Here is a 20,209-nt window from a genome sequence, read left to right as displayed (position 1 = left end):
GAATCTCTCTAAACCCTAGTTTCCTCAGCTGTAAAGTGGGCATAAGAATATTCCTGATTCAGCCGGGCACAGTGGCTCACACCTGTAATCCCAGCACTTTGGGAGGCCGAGGTGGGCAGATCACGAGGTCAGGAGATCGAGATCATCCTGGCTAACACGGTGAAACCCCGTCTCTACTAAAAATACAAAAAAAATTAGCCGGGCGTGGTGGCGGGCGCCTGTAGTCCCAGCTACTCGGAGAGGCTGAGGCAGGAGAATGGCGTGAACCCGGGAGGCGGAGCTTGCAGTGAGCCGAGACTGCGCCACTGCACTCCAGCCTGGACGACAGAGCGAGACTCCGTCTCATCCAAAAAAAAAAAAAAAAAAAAAGAATATTCCTGATTCATATGAAATCAGATATAAAGCTCTCAGGACAGTGTCAGGTACATAGTAAGTACTCGTTATTTGAAAGCTGTTACCATTTTCTCTTGTTCTGCCATTTCATTTTCACAGTTGAGGACCCTAATGGCCAGAAAGGAAGCACAACTCATTAGCTGTCCACCCGATCAGAGCTACTTCCCAGGCAGGGTTGTGCCAAAGGCGTGTCCTTAGGGATCAAGACCCTGCATTAACTGTGCTGAGAGCAAGAACCAGCAGCACCATCCTAGCTGTGGGGTTGGAGCCTTGAGGGTATGTGCAAATCAAGGCATGACTTCCACCCAAATGAGTGCCCAAAAGAGAAAGTCCCTTCCTGCTGGAATTATTTATTTTGTAATTAACAATGACTATGGAAGCCCTTTCTGATATTTTGGTTTGGAGGCTCAGAGTTCAAACTTATAACAGCCATGGACAAGAGTTTATTGTGGGCCTGTTCTTACTTGCTGAATTGAATTCATTATTATGATCCCTAAGCAACTAGGGGTCAGGAGCTAAGTACGTAAGACAGCTAGGATTTTGGGATCAAAGGACAAAGTGTCCAGGAGTGGAGAGGCTTCAAAAATTGAGCCGTGTTTCCAGGTTCTGTAATGTCCAGACCTCAACTGCTTTGGAGCTGCCTTCACCTCTAAGTGTTCAGGGAAGGGTCTGGCACTTCAACTGGCCCCACCAAGTCCTGGGCAGCAGCCCCAGTTTCTGGTGACCTTTGTGCAGCTTTTGGGTTGTGGTTTGCTTTGTTTTCTTGTTTGTTTCTTCATGGCAGGGTGGCCTTTCCCTGCTTCTGGGTGGGAACTGGCGGGAGGGAGGATGGTTTGCTCCCATCTCCACAGCTGTGTTTACACTTCCCTGTCAGGAACTGTCTGTGGCCCAGCCTTTCCTCAGTCTGCTGTGTCCCCTCTGAAATTTGCTATTTGATATCTCTGTGGGCATTACAAGGGAGGGGCGCAACAGGCCAAGGGGTCACCATCCGAAGGGGGCTCAGGTTGGAAGGCGGGAATACTAGTGCAGAGAGCTCTGTTTGAATTCTGAGAAGCATCATCTCCTTCCCTTTCTACCAGTGGCCTGAGGACCAGCAGAGGACGAAAGTACACTTAGAACTCGCCCGTCCCAGAAGGACTAGAACACGTGACATGTCATTTCTAATCACGGGCTTGAACACAATCTTGCTTTGTGATGGGGATGTGAGTGTACAGAGCAGAGTGGTCTTCCCTAAGGCTTCGCTGGGACCAGTGGTCAAAGATACAGCATGTTAAAGCCAAGAAGATTATGCTAAAATATAAGCAAATTAAAAAGGATTTAAGAAAATGGTCAAGTAAATAATGCTCTTCTTCTCCAGGGAGCAAGTTGAGCTGGTATTAATCAGTATACTAGGGTTGCTGGACTCTGGGCCAAGCCCAGGAGAGTAGCTGCCAAGGCAAATCAGGCATCAGGTTTCAAAAATTAAACACATAATTTTATTTTTCTGCAATAGGGAACTTTCAGAAAAAGAACCAGCCCTATTAGGCTACTCAGCACACTTTGTCCAGTTTCTTTCAGCCCCAGAGGCCTCCAATTTAAAGCAAGATGAGCAACTGGAAGCCAGGAGTGACACAGTTATTCCCTTCTCCCATTAACTGCCTGGGGGTGGAGCCGGGAGGAGTGGGGCAGGGGTGATTGTACTGTTTTTCAAAGGTCCAGTTGCTGACCACTTGCCAGCAGTTTTTCTACGAATTTACAGGACAAAGACCTGAAGGGTTGCAAAAGAAAAAGAATTGTAGAAGAAGAGCTAGCTAAAGTTTGGCTGATAATGTCTCAGGAAATGTCAGCTAAGAAAGGGTCTGGTCTCAGGAAAAGCTCTCCCATCACAATAAGGAGGAACCAACTGGCAAACAAATTTTCCTCCAAGAATCTCACACTTATTGGTGGTGTGGAAAGTTGTTTTTATTATTATTGTTATTATTATTGAGACAGGTTCTCATTCTGTTGCCCAAGCTGGAGTGCAGTGGTGCAATCACGGTTCACTGCAGTATTGACTTCCCAGGCTCAGGCGATTTTCCCACCTCAGCCTCCTGAGTAGTTGGGACTACAGGCCCACACCACCATGCCTGGCTAATTTTTTTGTGTTTTTTATAGAGATGGGGTTTCACCGTGTTGCCCAGGCTGGTCTCGAATTCCTGAACTCAAGCAATCTGCCTGCCTCATTCTCCCAAAGTGCTGGGATTACAGGTGTGAGCCACTGAGCCTGGCCAAAAGTTATTTTTGTAATCTTTCAGTGAATGAGGGTTACTAAGCCCTCCCTGTGTGTAGTCCTATCATGGTGGAGGTGAAAGAGATATACAGTGTAGTAGTGAGTGTAAAGTGATACTGAAGTTGAAGGGCTGGGAAATCCAGGAGGGCTAGAAGGCTTAATGAAGAGAGGGGGCCGGGCGCAGTGGCTCACGCCTGTAATCCCAGCACTTTGGGAGGCCGAGGCAGGTGGATCACGAGGTCAGGAGATCGAGACCATCCTGGCTAGCACGCTGAAATCCCGTCTCTACCAAAAATACAAAAAATTAGCCGGGTGCGGTGGCGGGCGCCTGTAGTCCCGGCTACTCGGGAGGCTGAGGCAGGAGAATGGCGTGAACCCCGGGGGGCGGAGCCTGCAGTGAGCCGAGATCGCACCACTGCACTCCAGCCTGGGTGACAGAGCAAGACTCCGCCTCAAAAAAAACAAAACAAAACAAAACAAAACAAAACAAAAAAACGAAGAGAGGGAACTTAGGTTAGGCTGTAGATCAGATTCTGATCTACAGCTTTGGCATAAATCCCTTCAACTTCCTTTCCACCTGAAAATATTTCTGTAACCATATTTTGTTATGTCAAAATGTCTTTGTATCTACTCTCTTGTTATTTGGCATCCTCTCCTAAGGCAGTGTTGTCCACTTCTGTGGCTTCAGTTACCAACAATATGTTGATGGTTTCCAAATCTCTCACTACTCTCTCTCCTGACATTCAGATCTTCTGGACAGCTCTCCTTAGCTAAAGCTACAGTCTTTCTCCCAACAATTATTAATGTTGTGCAGTGGCTCTCAAACTTCACTATACATTGTAATCACCTGGATGCTTTAAAAACTCTTGAAGCTCAGGCCATACCCTAGATCAATTAATCAGACTTTTGGGTGTGGGAGGTGGGCATCAGTAGTTATTAAAACTCCTTGGGCCAGGCACGGTGGCTCACGCCTGTAATCCCAGCACTTTGGGAGGCCGAGGCGGGCGGATCACGAGGTCAGGAGATCGAGACCATCCTGGCTAACACGGTGAAACCCCGTCTCTACTAAAAATACAAAAAATTAGCCGGGTGAGGTGGCAGGCGCCTGTGGTCCCAGCTACACAGGAGGCTGAGGGAGGAGAATGGCGTGAACCCTGGGGGGCGGAGCCTGGGGGGCAGTGAGCCGAGATCATGCCACTGTACTCCAGCCTGGGTGAAAGAGCGAGACGCCTTCTCAAAAAAAAAAAAAAAACAACAACAAAAAAACTCCTTGGCTGGGTGCGGTGGCTCACGCCTATAATCCCAGCACTTTGGGAGGCCAAGGTGGGCGGACCACCTGAGGTCGGGAGTTCAAGACCAGCCTGACCAACATGGAGAAACCTTGTCTCTACTGAAAATACAAAATAGCCAGGTGTGATGGTGCATACCTGTAATCCCAGCTACTCGGGAAGGCTGAGGCAGGAGAATAGCTTTGACCTGGGAGGCAGAGGTTGCATGCGGTAAGCTGAGATGGCGCCATTGCACTCCAGCCTGGGCAACAAGAGTGAAACTCCATCTCAAAAAAAAAAAGCTCCTCAAGCTCCCCAAGTGTGAGCCAAGTTTGAGAACCACTTATCTAGAAGGCAGCAGGAATAGAAAGGAATGCCAGTGTAAATTGCAAGTATAAAAGAATATTTTCCTTGATTTGGTAGTTAAATGGATAGGGGCAAGGGAAAAACAGCAAAGTCAAAGTTTTTATATAAGGAAAAGAACACTAAATCTGGTTGGAATCCAGCGATCTGAGTTTAAGACCTGACAGAATTATTCATCTGTGTAAGGCAAGTCTTTTAACTCCTTTATGCCAGAGTAACCTGATGTGTAAACTGAAGTTGCCCTACGTACTTCTTACAGTTGTTATGAAGATTACTTGAAAAAATGAACATTATAAGCTTTTCTAATTATATACTTTGAGACAAAATCAAAATCAAGATATTATTTTGCATTTTAATTTTAAAAATTTATATTTTGAAATAATTTCAGATTTACTAGAGTTGCAAATATGGTAGCATTCCTATATGTCCATCAAACTTTGTCAATTACAATGATTAAAACCAGGAATAAGATTGATAAAATACTATTAACTAATCTAGAGATTTTATTCTAATTTCTTCAAATTATCCCACTGGTGTTCTTTTTCTGGACCAGGATTCAAGCCAGATCCTGGCTTGAATTTAGTTGTCATATCTCCTCAGTCTCCCAATCTGAGATGGTTTCTCACCCCTTGTCTTTCATGATCTTGACACTTGAAGATATCGGCCAGTTATTTTGTAGATTGTCTCTCATTTTGGATTTGTCTGATGTTTCCTCATAATTAAATTCAGCTTATGCAGTCTGGGCATGGTGGCTCATGCCTGTAATCCCAGCACTGGGAGGCAGAGGTGGGTGGATCACCTGAGTCAGCAGTTTGAGACCAGCCTGGACAACATGGTGAAACCCCATCTCTACTAAAAATACAAAATTTGCCGGGTGTAGTGGTGCATGCCTGTAAACCCAGCTACTTGGGAGGCTGAGGCAGGAGAATCGCTTGAACCCAGGAGGCAGAGGTTGCAGTGAGCCGAGATTGCACCATTGCACTCCAGCCTAGGCAACAAGAGTGAAACTCTGTCTCAAAACAAACAAACGAACAAACAAAACACGCACAAAAAAATCAGTTTATGCGTGTTTGTCAAGAATACCACAGAAGTGATTTTGTGTGCTTGTCATTGCATCATGTTGAGAGGGACCTGGTAAGAATACCTCTCAGCCTGGGGCAATGGCTCATGGCTGTAATCCTAGCACTTTGGGAAATCAAGGTGGGAGGATGGCTTGAACCCTGGAGTTCAAGACCAGCCTGGGCAACACAGCAAGACCCTGTCTCCTTAAAAAGAAGAGGGAGGCCAGGCGTGGTGGCTCATGCTGGTAATCTTAGCACTTTGGGAGGCCGAGGTAGGCAGATCACCTGAGGTCAGGAGTTTGACAGCAGCCTGGCCAATACAGTGAAACCCTATCTCTACTAAAAATACAAAAATTAGCCGGGCGTGGTGGCAGGAACCTGTATTCCTGGCCGCTTGGGAGGCTGAGGCAGGAGAATTGCTTGAGCCCGGGAGGCAGAGGTTGCAGTGAGCCGAGATCGAGATCGCGCCACTGCACTCCAGCTTGTGTAAGCAACAAAGCGAGACTCCGTCCAGCCTCGCCCCCGGCAAAAAAAGAAGAAGAAAACAATACCTCTTATCACTAGTGATGTTAACTTTGATCACTTGGTTAAGGTGGCGTCTGCCAGATTCTTATCTGTAGAGTTGCTATTTTTTCCCTTTGTAACCAGCAGGTGTCTTGTGGGGATTTATTTCGATACAAGGCTATAATTTTGATTCTAAGTGACTATAGAAGAACTATGGACAGAAATAGGGAGATCAGACATAAATAAAGGGTTTAGAACCCATAGACCGGTGTCTGGGGAACTGGTAGGGGTGAAGCATCGGTATGAAGGTGCTCTGGGTTGGCTTCAACGCTGAAGTGAGATGTGGCTTGTCACCAGCGCGTGGGGATGGCGTATCTGCTGAAAAGGGTCTTCAGGAAGATATTAGTGACTCTGCGAAGGTTTCCCCAGAGCCCTTCCCCTCCCCTGCCAGCGCCGCTTTGGAAGCCGTCGGGGCGGCTGCACCCGCCAGGACTCCTGAGTGCGGCGGTTTTGGCGGCAACTGACAGTCGTGCGTCCGCGCGGCACGGGTGAGTCAATGCGCAAGCGCCGACAGGAGGCGCGGGGCGGGGCACGGCGCAGGGGTGGGGCCGCGGCGCGCATGCGTCCTAGCAGCGGGTCCCTGCGGCTCGGGATGGAGGGTGAGTGAGTAAACAAGCCTGGGCCGGGCGGTGGGGCCGGGCCTCCTCCCCTCGCCGCCCTGGGCCTGAGGGAGGGAGAGGCGGAGGGATCAGGGAATTGGAAGGCATCAGAAGGACACACTGCCTGCCTGGCCGGGGGTAGCAGGCGCCCCTCTTCATTCCGAGGGCTGGGGGAATGGGGGCGACGGGGCGAGGGAGCCCCAGGCGAGGACAGCGTCTGGGGCTACGAGGGCTGTGTGCCCGGGAGGAGGAGCGGCGCGGGCGGGCTCGGGGACGGGGAATCCCGTTGGACGGCGGGGTGGGCCGGTGGGCGGGAGCCCCAGCGCCCAAAGGGCGCGTGTGGGCGGTGGCACCTGCGGGGGCCTTTAGCGAGGTGGACCCTGGGGACCTGGAGCTGTGCTTGGGGAGGGCTAGAGACCGGGGCTGATGTTGCGATGGCTTTCGGGGATGTTGAGAAGGGGTAGCAGTAAAAACAGGGCCGGAACTAGGGTGAGGTGAGTAAGGCTCCCAAGGCACAAAGTGTAAAGGAGTACTGAGTCAGGGTCGTGCAAGTGCAGTGAGCGCCTCCTCACGTGCGTCCTGGGTGCCTCGGTCGCCTCGCCCCAGGGCTGGCCCTGAGCAAGAATCTCCTTCACTCCACACTTTTGGTCTCACGCCAATGATCGCTCACCCCCACCATTCTCCCGAGGATCAAATGATATAAATAAAAGTGCCTTGAAGCAAAGACAAGGTGTTGTATTTGGGACATGCCTGTTAGGAAATGTGGGACAAACTTTTATTTCAATAAAAAGTGACTACTGAGGAATTGTTTCTTGAGCAGGGAAGGGAAGGGATGCCTGAAGGATGTTAGTGCCCCCCGTGGAATGTGAAGGAATATGGAGGGTGAAATATAGGGTTGTACGTGGTGTAGCCCAGGCCGATAGGAACCTGACGCTTGGCAGGGGAGAATGAAGGTAAAGGAGCTCAGGTAGACTAACAATTAGGTGTGTGCAAGGATGGCATTGAAAACGTGGGTCTCCTTCTCCACGATTGCTGCCATGCTGCCGCTGAATAGAAAAATTCCCACACCCAGTGTTTTTTAAATTTAGGAAACTGATATTGAAGGAGGTTTCCAGCCTGAGAAGGTGCTAAGCCTATTAGAGGTTTCTGTGAAAGCGTGTCTATTTTATGTCTTGGAATCCCCAGATATGCCACTGATAGAAGAGATTACTTACATAGGAGAGAGTGTGTTAAGAGGCTGGGCTTGGTGGCTCACATCTGAAATCCCAGCATTCGGGAGGTCCAGGCAGGAGAATAGCTTGAGCCCAGGAGTTTGGGACCAGCTCAGGCAACAATAGCGAGACCTCATCTCTTAAAAAAAAAAAAAAAAAAAAAAAAGCTAGCCAGGTGTGGTGGCGCCTTCTCCTATAGTCCCAGCTGTTTGGGAGGCTGAAGCAGGAGTATTGCTTGAGACTGGGAGGTCAAGGTTGCAATGAGCTCTGATCCTGCCACTGCACTCCAGTCTGGGTGACAGCGCCTGAGAACCTGTCTCAAGAAAAAAAAAAAAAAAGCCAGGCACGGTGGCTCATGCCTGTAATCCCAGCACTTTGGGAGGCTGAGGGCCTGTAATCCCAGCACTTTGGGAGGCTGAGGTGGACCGGTCACTTGAGCCCAGGAGTTTGAGACCAGCCTGGGCAACATGGCAAAACTCCATCTCTACTAAAAATACAAAATTAACCAGGTGTGGTGGTACACGCCTGTAGTCCCAGCTACTCGGGAGGGCTGAGGCATTAGAATCGCTTGAACCTGGGAGGTGGAGGTTGCAGTGAGCCGAGATTGCGCCACTGCACACCAGCCTGGGCAACAGAGTGAGATTCTGTCTCAAAAAAAAAAAAAAAAAAAAAAAAGGAGGTCGGGCACAGTGTAATCCCAGCATCTTGGGAGGCCAAGCAAGGCAGGCGGATCACTTGAGGTCAAGAGTCCGAGAGCAGCCTAGGCAACATGGCGAAACTCCTTCTCTACAAAAAATACAAGAATTAGCTGGGTGTGGTGGTGGGTGCCTATAATCCCAGCTATTCAGGGGGCTGAGGCACGAGAATCGCTTGAACCCAGGAGGTGGAGGTTGCAGTGAGCCGACATTGCACCACTGCACTGCAGCATGGGTGACAGAGCAAGACTCCATCCCAAAAAAGGAAAAAAAAAAGGGAGAGAGAAGTACTTAAAAACGCACATACATAATAGGAGAAAGGACCATCTATAAAACTGTAATAATGCTATCATTGTCAAGGTTTATGCTTATTGTTGTGTGTCACAAACATAATGAATCAACTCCAAAGGTAGGGATATATGTTTTATTCACTGATGTACCCCAAACACCTAAAACGGTAACACATAGTAGATACTACTATTAAGTATAATAGTAGGTGCTCAACATATATTTGTGGAATAAATAGCGGGGAAATTTCTGGCACTGGGAGTCAGGTGATCGGGATGCTGTATTGTCAGTAACTGGCAGAGTACTTGTATGCTAATTGTGGAACTTGATGCTAAGGCCCAGCTTAAAATTCCTTAAAGTGTAAATGACTTCTTCATTATGATGGTTACATTAGTGCCCTTTGAAACAGCACTAGAGGCTGGGCTTGATGGCTCACACCTATAAGCCCAGCATTTTGGGAGGCTGAGGCTGTTGGATCACCTGAGGTCGGGGAGTTCAAAACCAGCCTGGCCAATATGATGAAACCCCATCTCTACTAAAAATACAAAAAATTAGCCAGGCGTGGTGGCAGACACCTATAATCTTAGCTCTTGGGAGACAGAGGCAGGAGAATCACTTGAACTTGGGAGTGGGAGGTTGCAGTGAGCTGAGATCGCGCCACTGCACTCCAACCTGGGCGTGAAAGAGCGAGACTCCATCTTGGAAAAAAAAAAAAGAGAGAGAGACAGCACTAGAATAAGGAGGCTGGAACTAAAAATGAAATTTTACTCCCAAGAAGACATTTGGGAGAAGGGAAAGGTGAGAAAAATGTGGTCGGGCTTGTTTCTTATATATTTGCCTTTGAATTATACCTTCAAACAACCAATTTAAGTCTGGACACTGTGGCTCACGCCTGTAATGCCAGTACTTTGGGAGGCCGAGGTGGGCAGATCACTTGAGTTCAGGAATGTGAGACCAGCCTGGGCAACATGGCAAACTCTATCTCTACAAAAACATTACAAAAATTAGCCGGGCCTGGTGGTGTGGGCCTGTAGTCCCAACTACTCAGGAGGCTGAGTAGGGAGGATTGCTTGAGCCCAGGAGGCAGAGGTTGCAGTGAGCCGAGATCAAGCCACTGCATTCCAGCCTGGGCAACAGAGCAAGACCCTGTCTCAAAACAAAATAAGAAACCGATTCAAAATATTTAATTCCTAGGATCTGAAACCTGGCTTCATTACTCTATAGGCAACAGTTCCTTCCCTTTGATTTGCTCTTTATATGAAACATGTAACAATCATGTCATTAAGTGTATCGTTTTCTGGTCTTAGATTAAGTTTAAAAAGTTTCACTTTGGGCCCCCCACGTTGTGGCTCACACCTGTAATCCCAGCACTTTGGGAGGAGGCCGAGGGATTGATCACTTGAAGCCAGGAGTTTGGGACCAGCCTGTCCAACACGATGAAACCCGTTTCTACAATTAGCCAGGCGTGGTGGCACACACCTGTCATCCCAGCTACTTGGGAGGCTGAGGAACGAGAATCCCTTGAACCTGGGAGGCGGAGGTTGCAGTGAGCCGAGATGGCGCCACTGTACTCTAGCCTGGGTGACAAAGGGAGACCCTGTCTCAAAAAAAGTTTCCACTTTGTTCACTATTTCTATTTGGTTCACTAGTAGCGTCCCAGAAAAGATTTGAGGTAGCAACACTAAAAACACACTAATTCCATTTCTATATAGAGTAAACTAAAGAGAAAAGAGTGTGTGGAGAAAAGTGAAGATAATTAGATAGGTTGGGATTGAGGGGAAGGGTTAAAGGTTAAAAAAAGAAAAATTGTGCTTCTCCATTCTGGAAAGTCCCCAGCTTTTTCTTTGTTTTATGTCCAAACTGTGTACATATTGGATTCTTTCCTACTCCTTAGTCTATCAGTCAGTCATCAGTTGGGACTTGAGTACACTACACCCTAAAGTCATGAGTTACTTAATGGGTAGTTAGAGTTCAGTACCTTTAGTGTGTTTTATTCTCTAACTCACCTACCCTAATAATTTGATACAAAATAGACTAAAAAGTCTTATTTTTATTGGATGATATGAGCAGGCACTAAATACAGTACAGTATTAAACTTTGGGCTGACACAGTACAGAACCAGTCAAGATAGGGCTCTGGCCTGTTAGGAGATTGCGTTTACTCTTCCAAGTCAGCGTTCTCGCTGGGCACGGTGGCTCAAGTCTGTAATCTCAACCCTTTGGGAGGCTGAGGAAGGGGGAGTACTTTGAGTCAGCAGTTCAAGGCCAGCCTGGGAAACATAGCAAGATCTTGTAGGCTGGGCGCAGTGGCTCACACCTGTAATCCCAGCACTTTGGGAGGCTGAAGCGGGTGGATCACAAGGTCAAGAGATCGAGATCATCCTGGCCAACATGGTGAAACCCGTCTCTACTGAAATACAAAAATTAGCTGGGCGTGGTGGCGCGCACCTGTATTCCCAGCTGCTCAGGAGGCTGAGGCGGGAGAATTGCTTGAACCTGGGAGGCGGAGGTTGCAGTGAGCTGAGATTGCGCCACTGCACTCCAGCGTGGCAACAGAGCAAGACTCTGTTTCAAAAAAAAAAAAAAAAAGATCTTGTCTCCACTGAAAATATAAAAAATTAGCCAGGCATGGTGGCATGTGCCTGTAGTCCCAGCTACTAGGGAGGCTGGGGCCAAAGGATCCCTTGAACCCGGGAGGTCGAGGCTGCAGTGAGCTATGATCATGCCTGGTCAGCAGAGTGGGACCCTTTCTCAAAAAAACAAAATAAAATTAAATAAAATTAAACGAGAGTTATAAATCCTGTGAGCCAGCATTTTCCTTTGGGTCTCATAAAAACTAATCATGTTTACGGTGAAACCCCATCTCTACTAAAAATACAAAAAATTAGCTGGGCATGGTGGTGGGCGCCTGTGATCCCAGCTACTCGGGAGGCTGAGGCAGGAGAATAGCATGAACCTGGGGGGTGGAGCTTGCAGTGAGCCAAGATCGCGCCACTGCACTCCAGCCTGGGCGACAGAGCGAGACTCCGTCTCAAAAAAAAAAAAAAAAACTAATCCTGTTTAGATTTTTGTTACCATTACCTCCAGTGCATACGATCTAATTTTTTTTTTTTTGAGACAGAATTTCGCTCTTGTTGCTCAGACTGGAGTGCAATGGCGCGATCTCAGCTCACTGCAACCTCTGCCTCCTGGGTTCAAGCGATTCTCCTGCTTTAGCCTCCCGAGTAGCTGGGATTACAGGCATGCGCCACCACGCCTGGCTAATTTTGTATTTTTAGTAGAGACGGGGTTTCTGCATGTTGGTCAGGCTGGTCTCGAAACCCCGTCCTCAGGTGATCCACTCGCCTCGGCCTCCCAAAGTTCTGAGATTACAGGTGTGCGCTACTGCGCCCAGCTGATCTGATTCTCTTAATTAAACAACACTAGGAAATACTAATATTATAATTTTATTTTAAATTAGAATTCAGAGCCACAGGTTCCTGTTAGGAAGGTTCTTTCTGTGTGTAGTGCCCAGAAACTCAAACTAATGGCAGATGAAAATACCTCAGAGAAGTTGGAGGGTATAAATTAGAGATGTGCTTTATAGATCCTAACTGAGAGATCTATCAGGCTGTGTACCTAGTCACAGAATTGATTTTAATTGGAACGAAAAGGCCCAATGTGTGTTTCTAGAGTTTTGGCATAATTTCACCTATCATTAGGTTCAATTACATATGAATAAAAAAAATAGGATGGATATTAAAAACTAAGCCAGGGGGGTCTTGGTTACTCTAATCCACACTTAGGCGAGGGAGGTGGGATCACGAGGTCGTGAGATTGTCCCGCCAACATGGTGAAACCCCTCCTAAAAAACAAAAAGGCATGGTGGGGGGATGCCCATACCAAGGTGAGAGGCAAGACTTCATCAGCAGGGGAGATTGAAGTGAGAGAGACGACTTCACTCTCTGAAACGATACTCTTCTCAAAAAAAGGGCACGGTGGCTGATGTCTGGAATCCCAGCACTTTGGGAGGCCGAGTCAGGAGGATCATGAAGTCAGGAGATCGAGACCATCCTGGCTAACAAGGTGAAACCCCGTCTCTATTAAAAATACAAAAAAATTAGCTGGGAGTGGTGGCGGGCACCTGTAGTCCCAGCTACTCGGGAGGCTGAGGCAGGAGAATGGTGTGAACCCGGGAGATGGAGCTTGCAGTGAGCTGAGATCATGCCACTGCACTCCAACCCGGGCAACAGCGAGATTCATCTCAAAAAGTCATAATAATAATAAATACAAATAAGTAAAATAAAAATCTGTAGTGCCATCTGCCTCCAAAGCCTTACTTAGCCTTGCTAGTTAATAAAATTATTATTCAAGAGAAACTATCAAAGACACTGAATTTGCCCCTAAGACAAAGAAGCTATTTCTGCAAAGGGACAGCTTATGTAGATGAAAAAATTTAATAGTTTGGAACTTTTGTATTCTGATCTCAGTCTCTCTGTTTAAGAACTTGTTCCTTAAATTTTTTTTTTTTTTTTTTTTTTTTTTTTGAGACAGAGTCTCACTCTGTCGCCCAGGCTGGAGTTCAGTGGTGCCATCTCGGCTCACTGCAGGCTCTGCCTCCTGGGTTCACGCCATTCTCCTGCCTCAGCCTCCTGAGTAGCTGGGACTACAGGTGCCCGCCATCGTGCCCGGCTAATTTTTTGTATTTTTAGTAGAGATGGGGTTTCACCATGTTACCCAGGATGGTCTCGATCTTATGACCTCGTGATCTGCCTGCCTTGGCCTCCCAAAGTGCTGGGATTGCAGGTGTGAGCCACCGTGCCCGGCCGTTCCTTAAATTTTTTATTGCCATACAATTTCAGTAATGTTTTCCCATTTCCACCTAGGGACAGACTACATTCTAGTTTTAGCCTTTGCAGCAAATTGAGATCCAGTTTTCTGGAGAAAGATTTCCACATTTTTATAGCTTTCTTTTCCTGTAGAGATGTGACACGTAAATAAAGTGGTTCGTATTTCCAATGATTAATCTTTTTAAAAAATAGACTCTATTTTTTAGAATAGTTTGTTTTTTAAGAAAGAAAAAAAAGAAAGAATAGTTTGTTTGTTTTTGGTTTGTTTGAAACAGGGTCTCACTCTGTCACCCAGGCTGGAGTGCAGTGGCACAGTCACAGCTTGCTCCTGCAGCCTTGATCGTGCAGGCTCCATCTGTCTTCTCACATCAGCCTCCCTGGTAGCTGGGACTAGAAGCACACACCACCATGCCCAACTAATTTTTGTAATTTTTTTGTAGAGATGGGATCTCACCATGTTGTCCAGGCTGGTCTTGAACAACTGGGCCCAAGAGATCCACCTGCCTCAGCCTCCAAAAGTGTTGGAATTTCAGGCATGAGCTATCATGCCTGCCCTAGAATAGTTTTAGATTTATTTTAAAAATTGTAGGCTGGGCACGGTGGCTCACGCCTGTAATCCCAGCACTTTGGGAGGCCGAGGCGGGTGGATCACCTGAGGTTAGGAGTTCAAGACCAGCCTAGGCAACATGGTGAAACTCTGTCTCTACTAAAAATACAAAAATTAGCTCGGCCCGGTGGCATGTGCCTGTAATCCCAGCTACTTAGGAGGCTGAGGCAGGAGAATTGCTTGAGCCCAGAAGATGGAGGTTGCAGTGAGCCGAGATTGCATCATTACACTCCAGCCTGGGCGACAGAGCGAGACTCTGTCTCAAAAAAAAAAAAAAAAAAAAAAAAAAAAATCTTATATTAGTATACATGTAACATTTGTTACAGTTAATGAACCACTTTTGATTATATTATTATACTTATTCATTCCGAATTCACTTGAGTTAAAAAAGGTGGAATTGTCTGCAGATTTTTAATGGCAAATGTCTAGAAAATACTGGCCTGACCAAGACTTATTTTTCTCTTAAGTCAGCTTTATTAAGGTAAAAATTTACATATAATAAATCCACCCACTTTATATAGTTCAGTGAGTTTTCATAAAAGTATATAATCATGTAACTATCACCACTACCGAAGTCTAGGACATTTCATCATCCCAGGAAAGTTCCCTTGTGCTCCTTCCCGTTTAATCTCTTACTGTACCTCAGCCCCTGGCAACCACTGATCTGCTTTCTGTGACTAGTTTTGCCCTTTCTAGATTTATTCTAGTAGAACACTTTTTTTTTTTTTTAATAGAGACAGGGTCTCCCTATGTCGCCCATGCTGGTCTCAAACTCCTAAGGGATCCTCCCGCCTCAGTCTCCCAAAGTGTTGGGATTACAGACGTGAAGCCACAGCAACTGGCCAGTAGAACATCTTAAGTGGAATCATATGAAGTTATTTGTGTCTTGTTTTTTTTTCACTTAGTATAGTGCTTTTATTTTATTGTTACTATTATTATTAATGAGGCAGAGTCTCGCTCTGTTCCCCAGGCTGGAGTGCAGTGGTGCGTTCTCAGATCACTGCAATCTCTATCTCCCTGCAATCTCTGCCCCACTAGGTTCAGGCGATTCTCCTGCCTCAGCCTCCAAGCAGCTGTGATTACAGGTGCACACCACCATGCCCGGCTAATTTTTGTATTTTTGTAGAGATAGGGTTTCACCATGTTGGCCAGGCTGGTCTCGAACTCCTGACCTCAAGTGATCTGCCTACTTCAGCCTCCCAAAGTGCTGGGATTACAGGCGTGAGCCACTGCGCTCAACCAGCATAGTCTTTTAATGGTTTTGAGATGTGGTGTGAATGTATAGAAACTATTCATGGCTTTTTGTTGCTGAGTAGTATTCCATTGTGTGTGTATATAACTATACACACTACATTTTGTATCCATTAGCCAATCCACTGATATGTGTGTTGTTTTCACTTTTGGCTATTATAAATAAATATGAACATTTGGGTACAGATCTTTGTGGGGACATAGGTTTTCAATTCTCTTGGATAAATAATTAGAAATTGTGTGCCAGGTTCTGTGGTAAGTATATATTCAGCTTTATTTTTGAAAAACTGGCAAACTGCCTTCCACAGTGGCTATATCACTTTGCATTCCTACCAGCAGTGTATGAGGATTCCAGTTGCTTCACATCTTCACCAACAAGTTGTATTATCAGTCTTTTTTCATTTTAGCCATGGTAGTGGTGTTTGATAGTATCTCATTGTATTTTTCATCTGCATTTCCCTAATGACTAATGATATGGAGCAACCTTTTGTGTGCTCATTTGCCATTCCTGTATCTTTTCTGGTGAAATATCTGTTCAAATTTCTGCTCACTTTTTTTTTTTTTGAGACAGAGTCTCGCTGTCTCCCAGGCTGGAGTGCAGTGGCAGGATATTTTGGCTCAGTGCAACCTCTGCCTCCTGGGTTTAAGCAATTCTCCTGCCTCAGCTTCCTGAGTAGCTGGGATTGCAGGCACACGCCACCACACCCGGCTAATTTTTGTATTTTTAGTAGAGACGGGGTTTCACAATGTTGGTCAGGCTGGTCTCGAACTCCTGACCTTGTGATCCGCCCGCCTTGGCCTTCCAAAGTGCTGAGATTACAGGCTTGAGCCACCACATCCGGCCTTCTGCTCACTTTTTATTGGTGATTTGTCTTATTATTGAGCTATAGGACTTGCTTATATAAATAATTATTTTTTAATTTCTTGATCAAAACAGCGTATGTTTTGGAGTTTATCTTCAATGTGTAGATGAATATAATGAAAGGCTCTTAAGTACTAGCCAAGTACCTAACTGGAATATAAGTGCTGTTTTGCATGTGTAAGTAACTAAAGAATCGATTTAGTAGAAATATAAAGTATTTTTTGTGTGCCACTCCCTTTGCCCAACACGAATGAATCCATCTCTCCAAATCTGCCTGTTCTAGTGAATGCTAAGTTTTTTATTTGTTCACTTTTTTTTAACTTTGATATGATAATTGTTGGTTAGGGTCCAGCTGCTGTGAAAACTCATCTTATGGCTGTGTTTCAGGTGTTTATTTTAATCATATCTGTCTGTTTCAAACAGTATTCTCATCTTTCTTAGACACTTTGTGGGGACTGACCAACTGCCAAATAAACTTTTAGAGATATCGAAGACCCATTGAAAAGCCATGTAAGATGAATATTCACTTATGGACACATGAGAGTCAAATATCACTCTAATTGTAAAAGGAGGAAGTGTGGCTTACTTTACATTGTGATTGGTTAAATCTTAATGGCATTTTTGTGCATGTGTGTGTTCCTATGGCCAAATTAAAACAGTTGAGTAAAATTAGAAATGGTGCCATTAATTATTGGATTATGATATGTTTACTGTCATCTCGACAGACTATAGGAGATCACATTTCAGCTATAGCTCTTTTCTTTAATTAAAAAAAAATGTATTTTTTTTTATGAGATAGAGTCTCACTCTGTCACCGAAGCTGGAGTTGGCAAGATCTTGGCTCACTGAGGTGAGTCCCTGCTTCCCAGTTTCAAGCAATTCTCTTGCCTCAGACCCCCAGGTAGGTGTGTGCCAACATGGCCTGCTAAATTTTGTATTTTCAGTAGAGTCAGGGTTTCACCATGTTGGCCAGGCTGGTCTCGAACTCCTGGCCTCAAGTGATCCACCCGCCTCAGCCTTCCAAAGTGTTGGGATTACAGGCATGAGCCACCACAACCAGCCAGACACGACAGCATCTTTAGATTATGTTCTATTCCGTTACTTAATCTTTTTTCCTTTCTTTCCCTCCCTGCCTTTCTGTTTCCTTCCCTCCCTCCCTCCCTCCTTCCTTTCTTCCTTTCTTTTCTTTTCTTTTCTTTTCTCTTCTTTTTCTGAGACGGAGTCTCACTCTGTCACCCAGGCTGGAGTGCAGTGGTGTGATCTCAGCTCACTGCAACCTCTGCCTCCCAGGTTCATGCGATTCTCCTGCTTCAGCCTCCCAAGTAGCTGGGATTACAGGCACCCACCACCACACCCGGCTAATTTTTGTATTTTTTGTAGAGATGTGTTTCACCATGTTGGCCAGGCTGGTTTCGAACTCCTGACCTCAGGTGATCCGCCCACCTCGGCCTCCCAAAGTGCTGGGATTACAGGTGTGAGCCACTGCGCCCGGCCCTTCCTTCTTTCTTTCTTTCTTTCTTTTTTTTTTTTTGACAAGGCCTCACTCTGTCACCCGGGCTGGAGTGCAGAGGCACGATCATGGCTCACTGCAGCCTCTACCTCCCCATGCTTAGGTGATTCTCCCAACTCAGCCTCCTGAGTAGCTGGGACTGACTGCAGGCACAGGCTACCATGCCTGTGTCATTTTTGTGATTTTTTTGTAGAGACTGGGTTTTGGCATGTTGTCCCAGCTGGTAATCTTCATTTTCAAATACATGGAGAGACCTAAGCTTACTATTTCAAAACGGAAAATAGGAAAAAAGGAAAATGAATGCCAAAAAGGAATGGAAGAGGGATTGCAATTTAAAACCATTATTTTGGCCAGGCACAGTGGCTCATGCCTGTAATCCCAGCACTTTGGGAGGCTGAGGCAGATGGATCACTTGAGGCCAGGAGTTTCAGACCAGGCTGGCCAACATGGTGAAACCTTGTCTCTACTAAAAATACAAACACTGGCCGGGCATGGTGGTGTAATGTTAGCTACTCAGGAGGCTGAGGCATGAGAATCGCTTGAACCTGGGAGGTGGAGGCTGCAGTGAGCCAAGATCATGCCATTACACTCCAGCTTGGGTGCCAGAGCGAGACTCCGTCTCAAAAAAAAAAAAAAATCCATGTGCATGAGATATAATCATGAGCTTATTGTGGTATATGTGTGGTAATGGGCTAAATTTTGCTGTTTTCTTGTCTGTGCTGATTTTTTTTTTTTTGAGATGAAGTCTTGCTCTGTCACCAGGCTGGAGTGCAGTGGCGCTGTCTCGGCTCACTGCAACCTCCACCTCCTGTGTTCAATCGATTCTCCTGCCTCAGCCTCCCAAGTAACTGGGAATACAGGCACCCGCCACCATGCCTAGCTAATTTTTTGTATTTTTAGTAGAGACGAGGTTTCACTATGCTGGCCAGGCTGGTCTCAATCCCTTGACCTCGTGATCCGCCTGCCTCAGCCTTCCAAAGTGCTGAGATTACAGATGTCAGCCACCCTGCCCGGCCTTTTTTTTTTTTTTTGAGATGGAGTCTCACTCTGTCACCCAGGCTGGAGTGCAGTGGTGTGATCTCAGCTCACCGCAAGCTCCACCTCCCGGGTTCATGCCTTTCTCCTGCCTCAGCCTCCCCAGTAGCTGAGACCACAGGTGCCTGCCACCATGCCAGGCTAATTTTTTGTATTTTTAGAAGAGACGGGGTTTCACTGTGTTAGCCAGGATGGTCTCGATCTCCTGACCTCATGATCCGCCCGCCTCGGCCTCCCAAAGTGCTGGCTGGGATTACAGGCTTGAGCCACTGTGCCCAGCCTTTTTTTTTTTTTTTTTTTTTTTTTGTTGAGACAGAGTTTCACTCTTCTTGCCCAGGCTGGTGTGCAATGGCGCAATATCGGCTCATTGCAACTTCTGCCTCCCAGGTTCAAGCAATTCTCCTGCCTCAGCCTCCAGAGTAGCCGGGATTATAGGCATGTGCCACCACGCCCGGCTAATTTTGTATTTTTAGTAGAGACGGGGTTTCTCCATGTTGGTCAGGCTGGTCTCGAACTCCCAACCTCAGGTGATCCGCCCGCCTCGGCCTTTCAAAGTGCTGGGATTACAACCGTGAGCCAGCGCACCTGGCTTTTTTTTTTTTTTTTTTTTTTGAGATGGTGTGTAACTTTGTGCCCGGGCTGGTCTCAGAGTCCCAAAGTGTTGAAATTATAGGCATGAGCCACTGCACGTGACAGAGTCTCACTCTGTTGCCCAGGCTGGAGTGCAGTGGCACAATCTCAGTAGCTCACTCTAGCTTTGATCTCCTAGGCTCAAGTGATCCTCCTGCCTCAGCTTCTTGAGTAGCTGGAACTACAGGCATGCACCACCATGCCCGGATAATGTTTTCGATTTTTAATAGAGATGAGGTCTCACTGTGTTACCCAGGCTTTTATCAAACTCCTGAGCTCGGGCTATCCTCTCAGCTTGGCCTCCCAAAGTGCTGGGATTACAGATGTAAGCCACTGCACTCAGCCTCTTTTCCTTTAAAAAATGACAAAAACAACAGCAAAAGAAAACTTTGAAAAATAGACATAGGATCTGACTGTGTTGGCCAAGCTAATCTCAAACTCCTGGCCTCTTAGCAACCCTCCTGCCTCGGCCTCCCAAAGTGTTGGAATTACAGGCATGAGCCACTGCACATTGCCTGATCATTTATTTTTCTTTTCTTTTCCTTTTTTTTCTTTTTGGTTTTGTGTTGTTTTTGGTTTTGTTTTTGAGACAGGGTCTTGCTCAGTTGCTCAGGCTGGATGCAGTGGTACAATCATGGCTCACTGTGGCCTCAGTCTCCTGGGCTTAAGTGATCCTCTCACCTCAGTGAAAAAAAAAAAAATGTAGGAAATTTTAAAAAATAGGGTGTGAAACTTTAGTTTTTGTTTCAAATTTTGGCTCTTCATAGCTCCTTGTGATGTTTTGTTTTGTTTTTTT

At 46.3% G+C, this 20,209-nt stretch overlaps 1 protein-coding gene across 4 annotated transcripts in view; it reads left to right on the top strand.

Moving 5' to 3' along the window:
- The first annotated feature begins 6,426 nt into the window (after nucleotides 1–6,426).
- The window catches only part of EZH1 (enhancer of zeste 1 polycomb repressive complex 2 subunit), a 46,157-nt gene continuing 32,374 nt past the window's right edge, over nucleotides 6,427–20,209 (top strand). For 3 of the 4 annotated variants that reach the window (XM_032163710.2, XM_032163711.2, XM_032163708.2), the window contains exon 1: nucleotides 6,427–6,496. The gene's annotated coding sequence lies outside the window, so the exon portion shown is untranslated. Of the gene's footprint in view, nucleotides 6,497–14,498; nucleotides 16,749–20,209 lie in introns of those variants that run through there. The other variant, XM_032163709.2, reaches the window with a different exon arrangement.

This window comes from Hylobates moloch, unplaced genomic scaffold, assembly GCF_009828535.3.
Source record: "Hylobates moloch isolate HMO894 unplaced genomic scaffold, HMol_V3 SCAFFOLD_10, whole genome shotgun sequence".
Classification (NCBI taxonomy): Eukaryota; Metazoa; Chordata; class Mammalia; order Primates; family Hylobatidae; genus Hylobates; species Hylobates moloch.
Note: the sequence above shows the minus strand (reverse complement) of the source record. Positions and strands in the feature narration are given on the sequence as shown.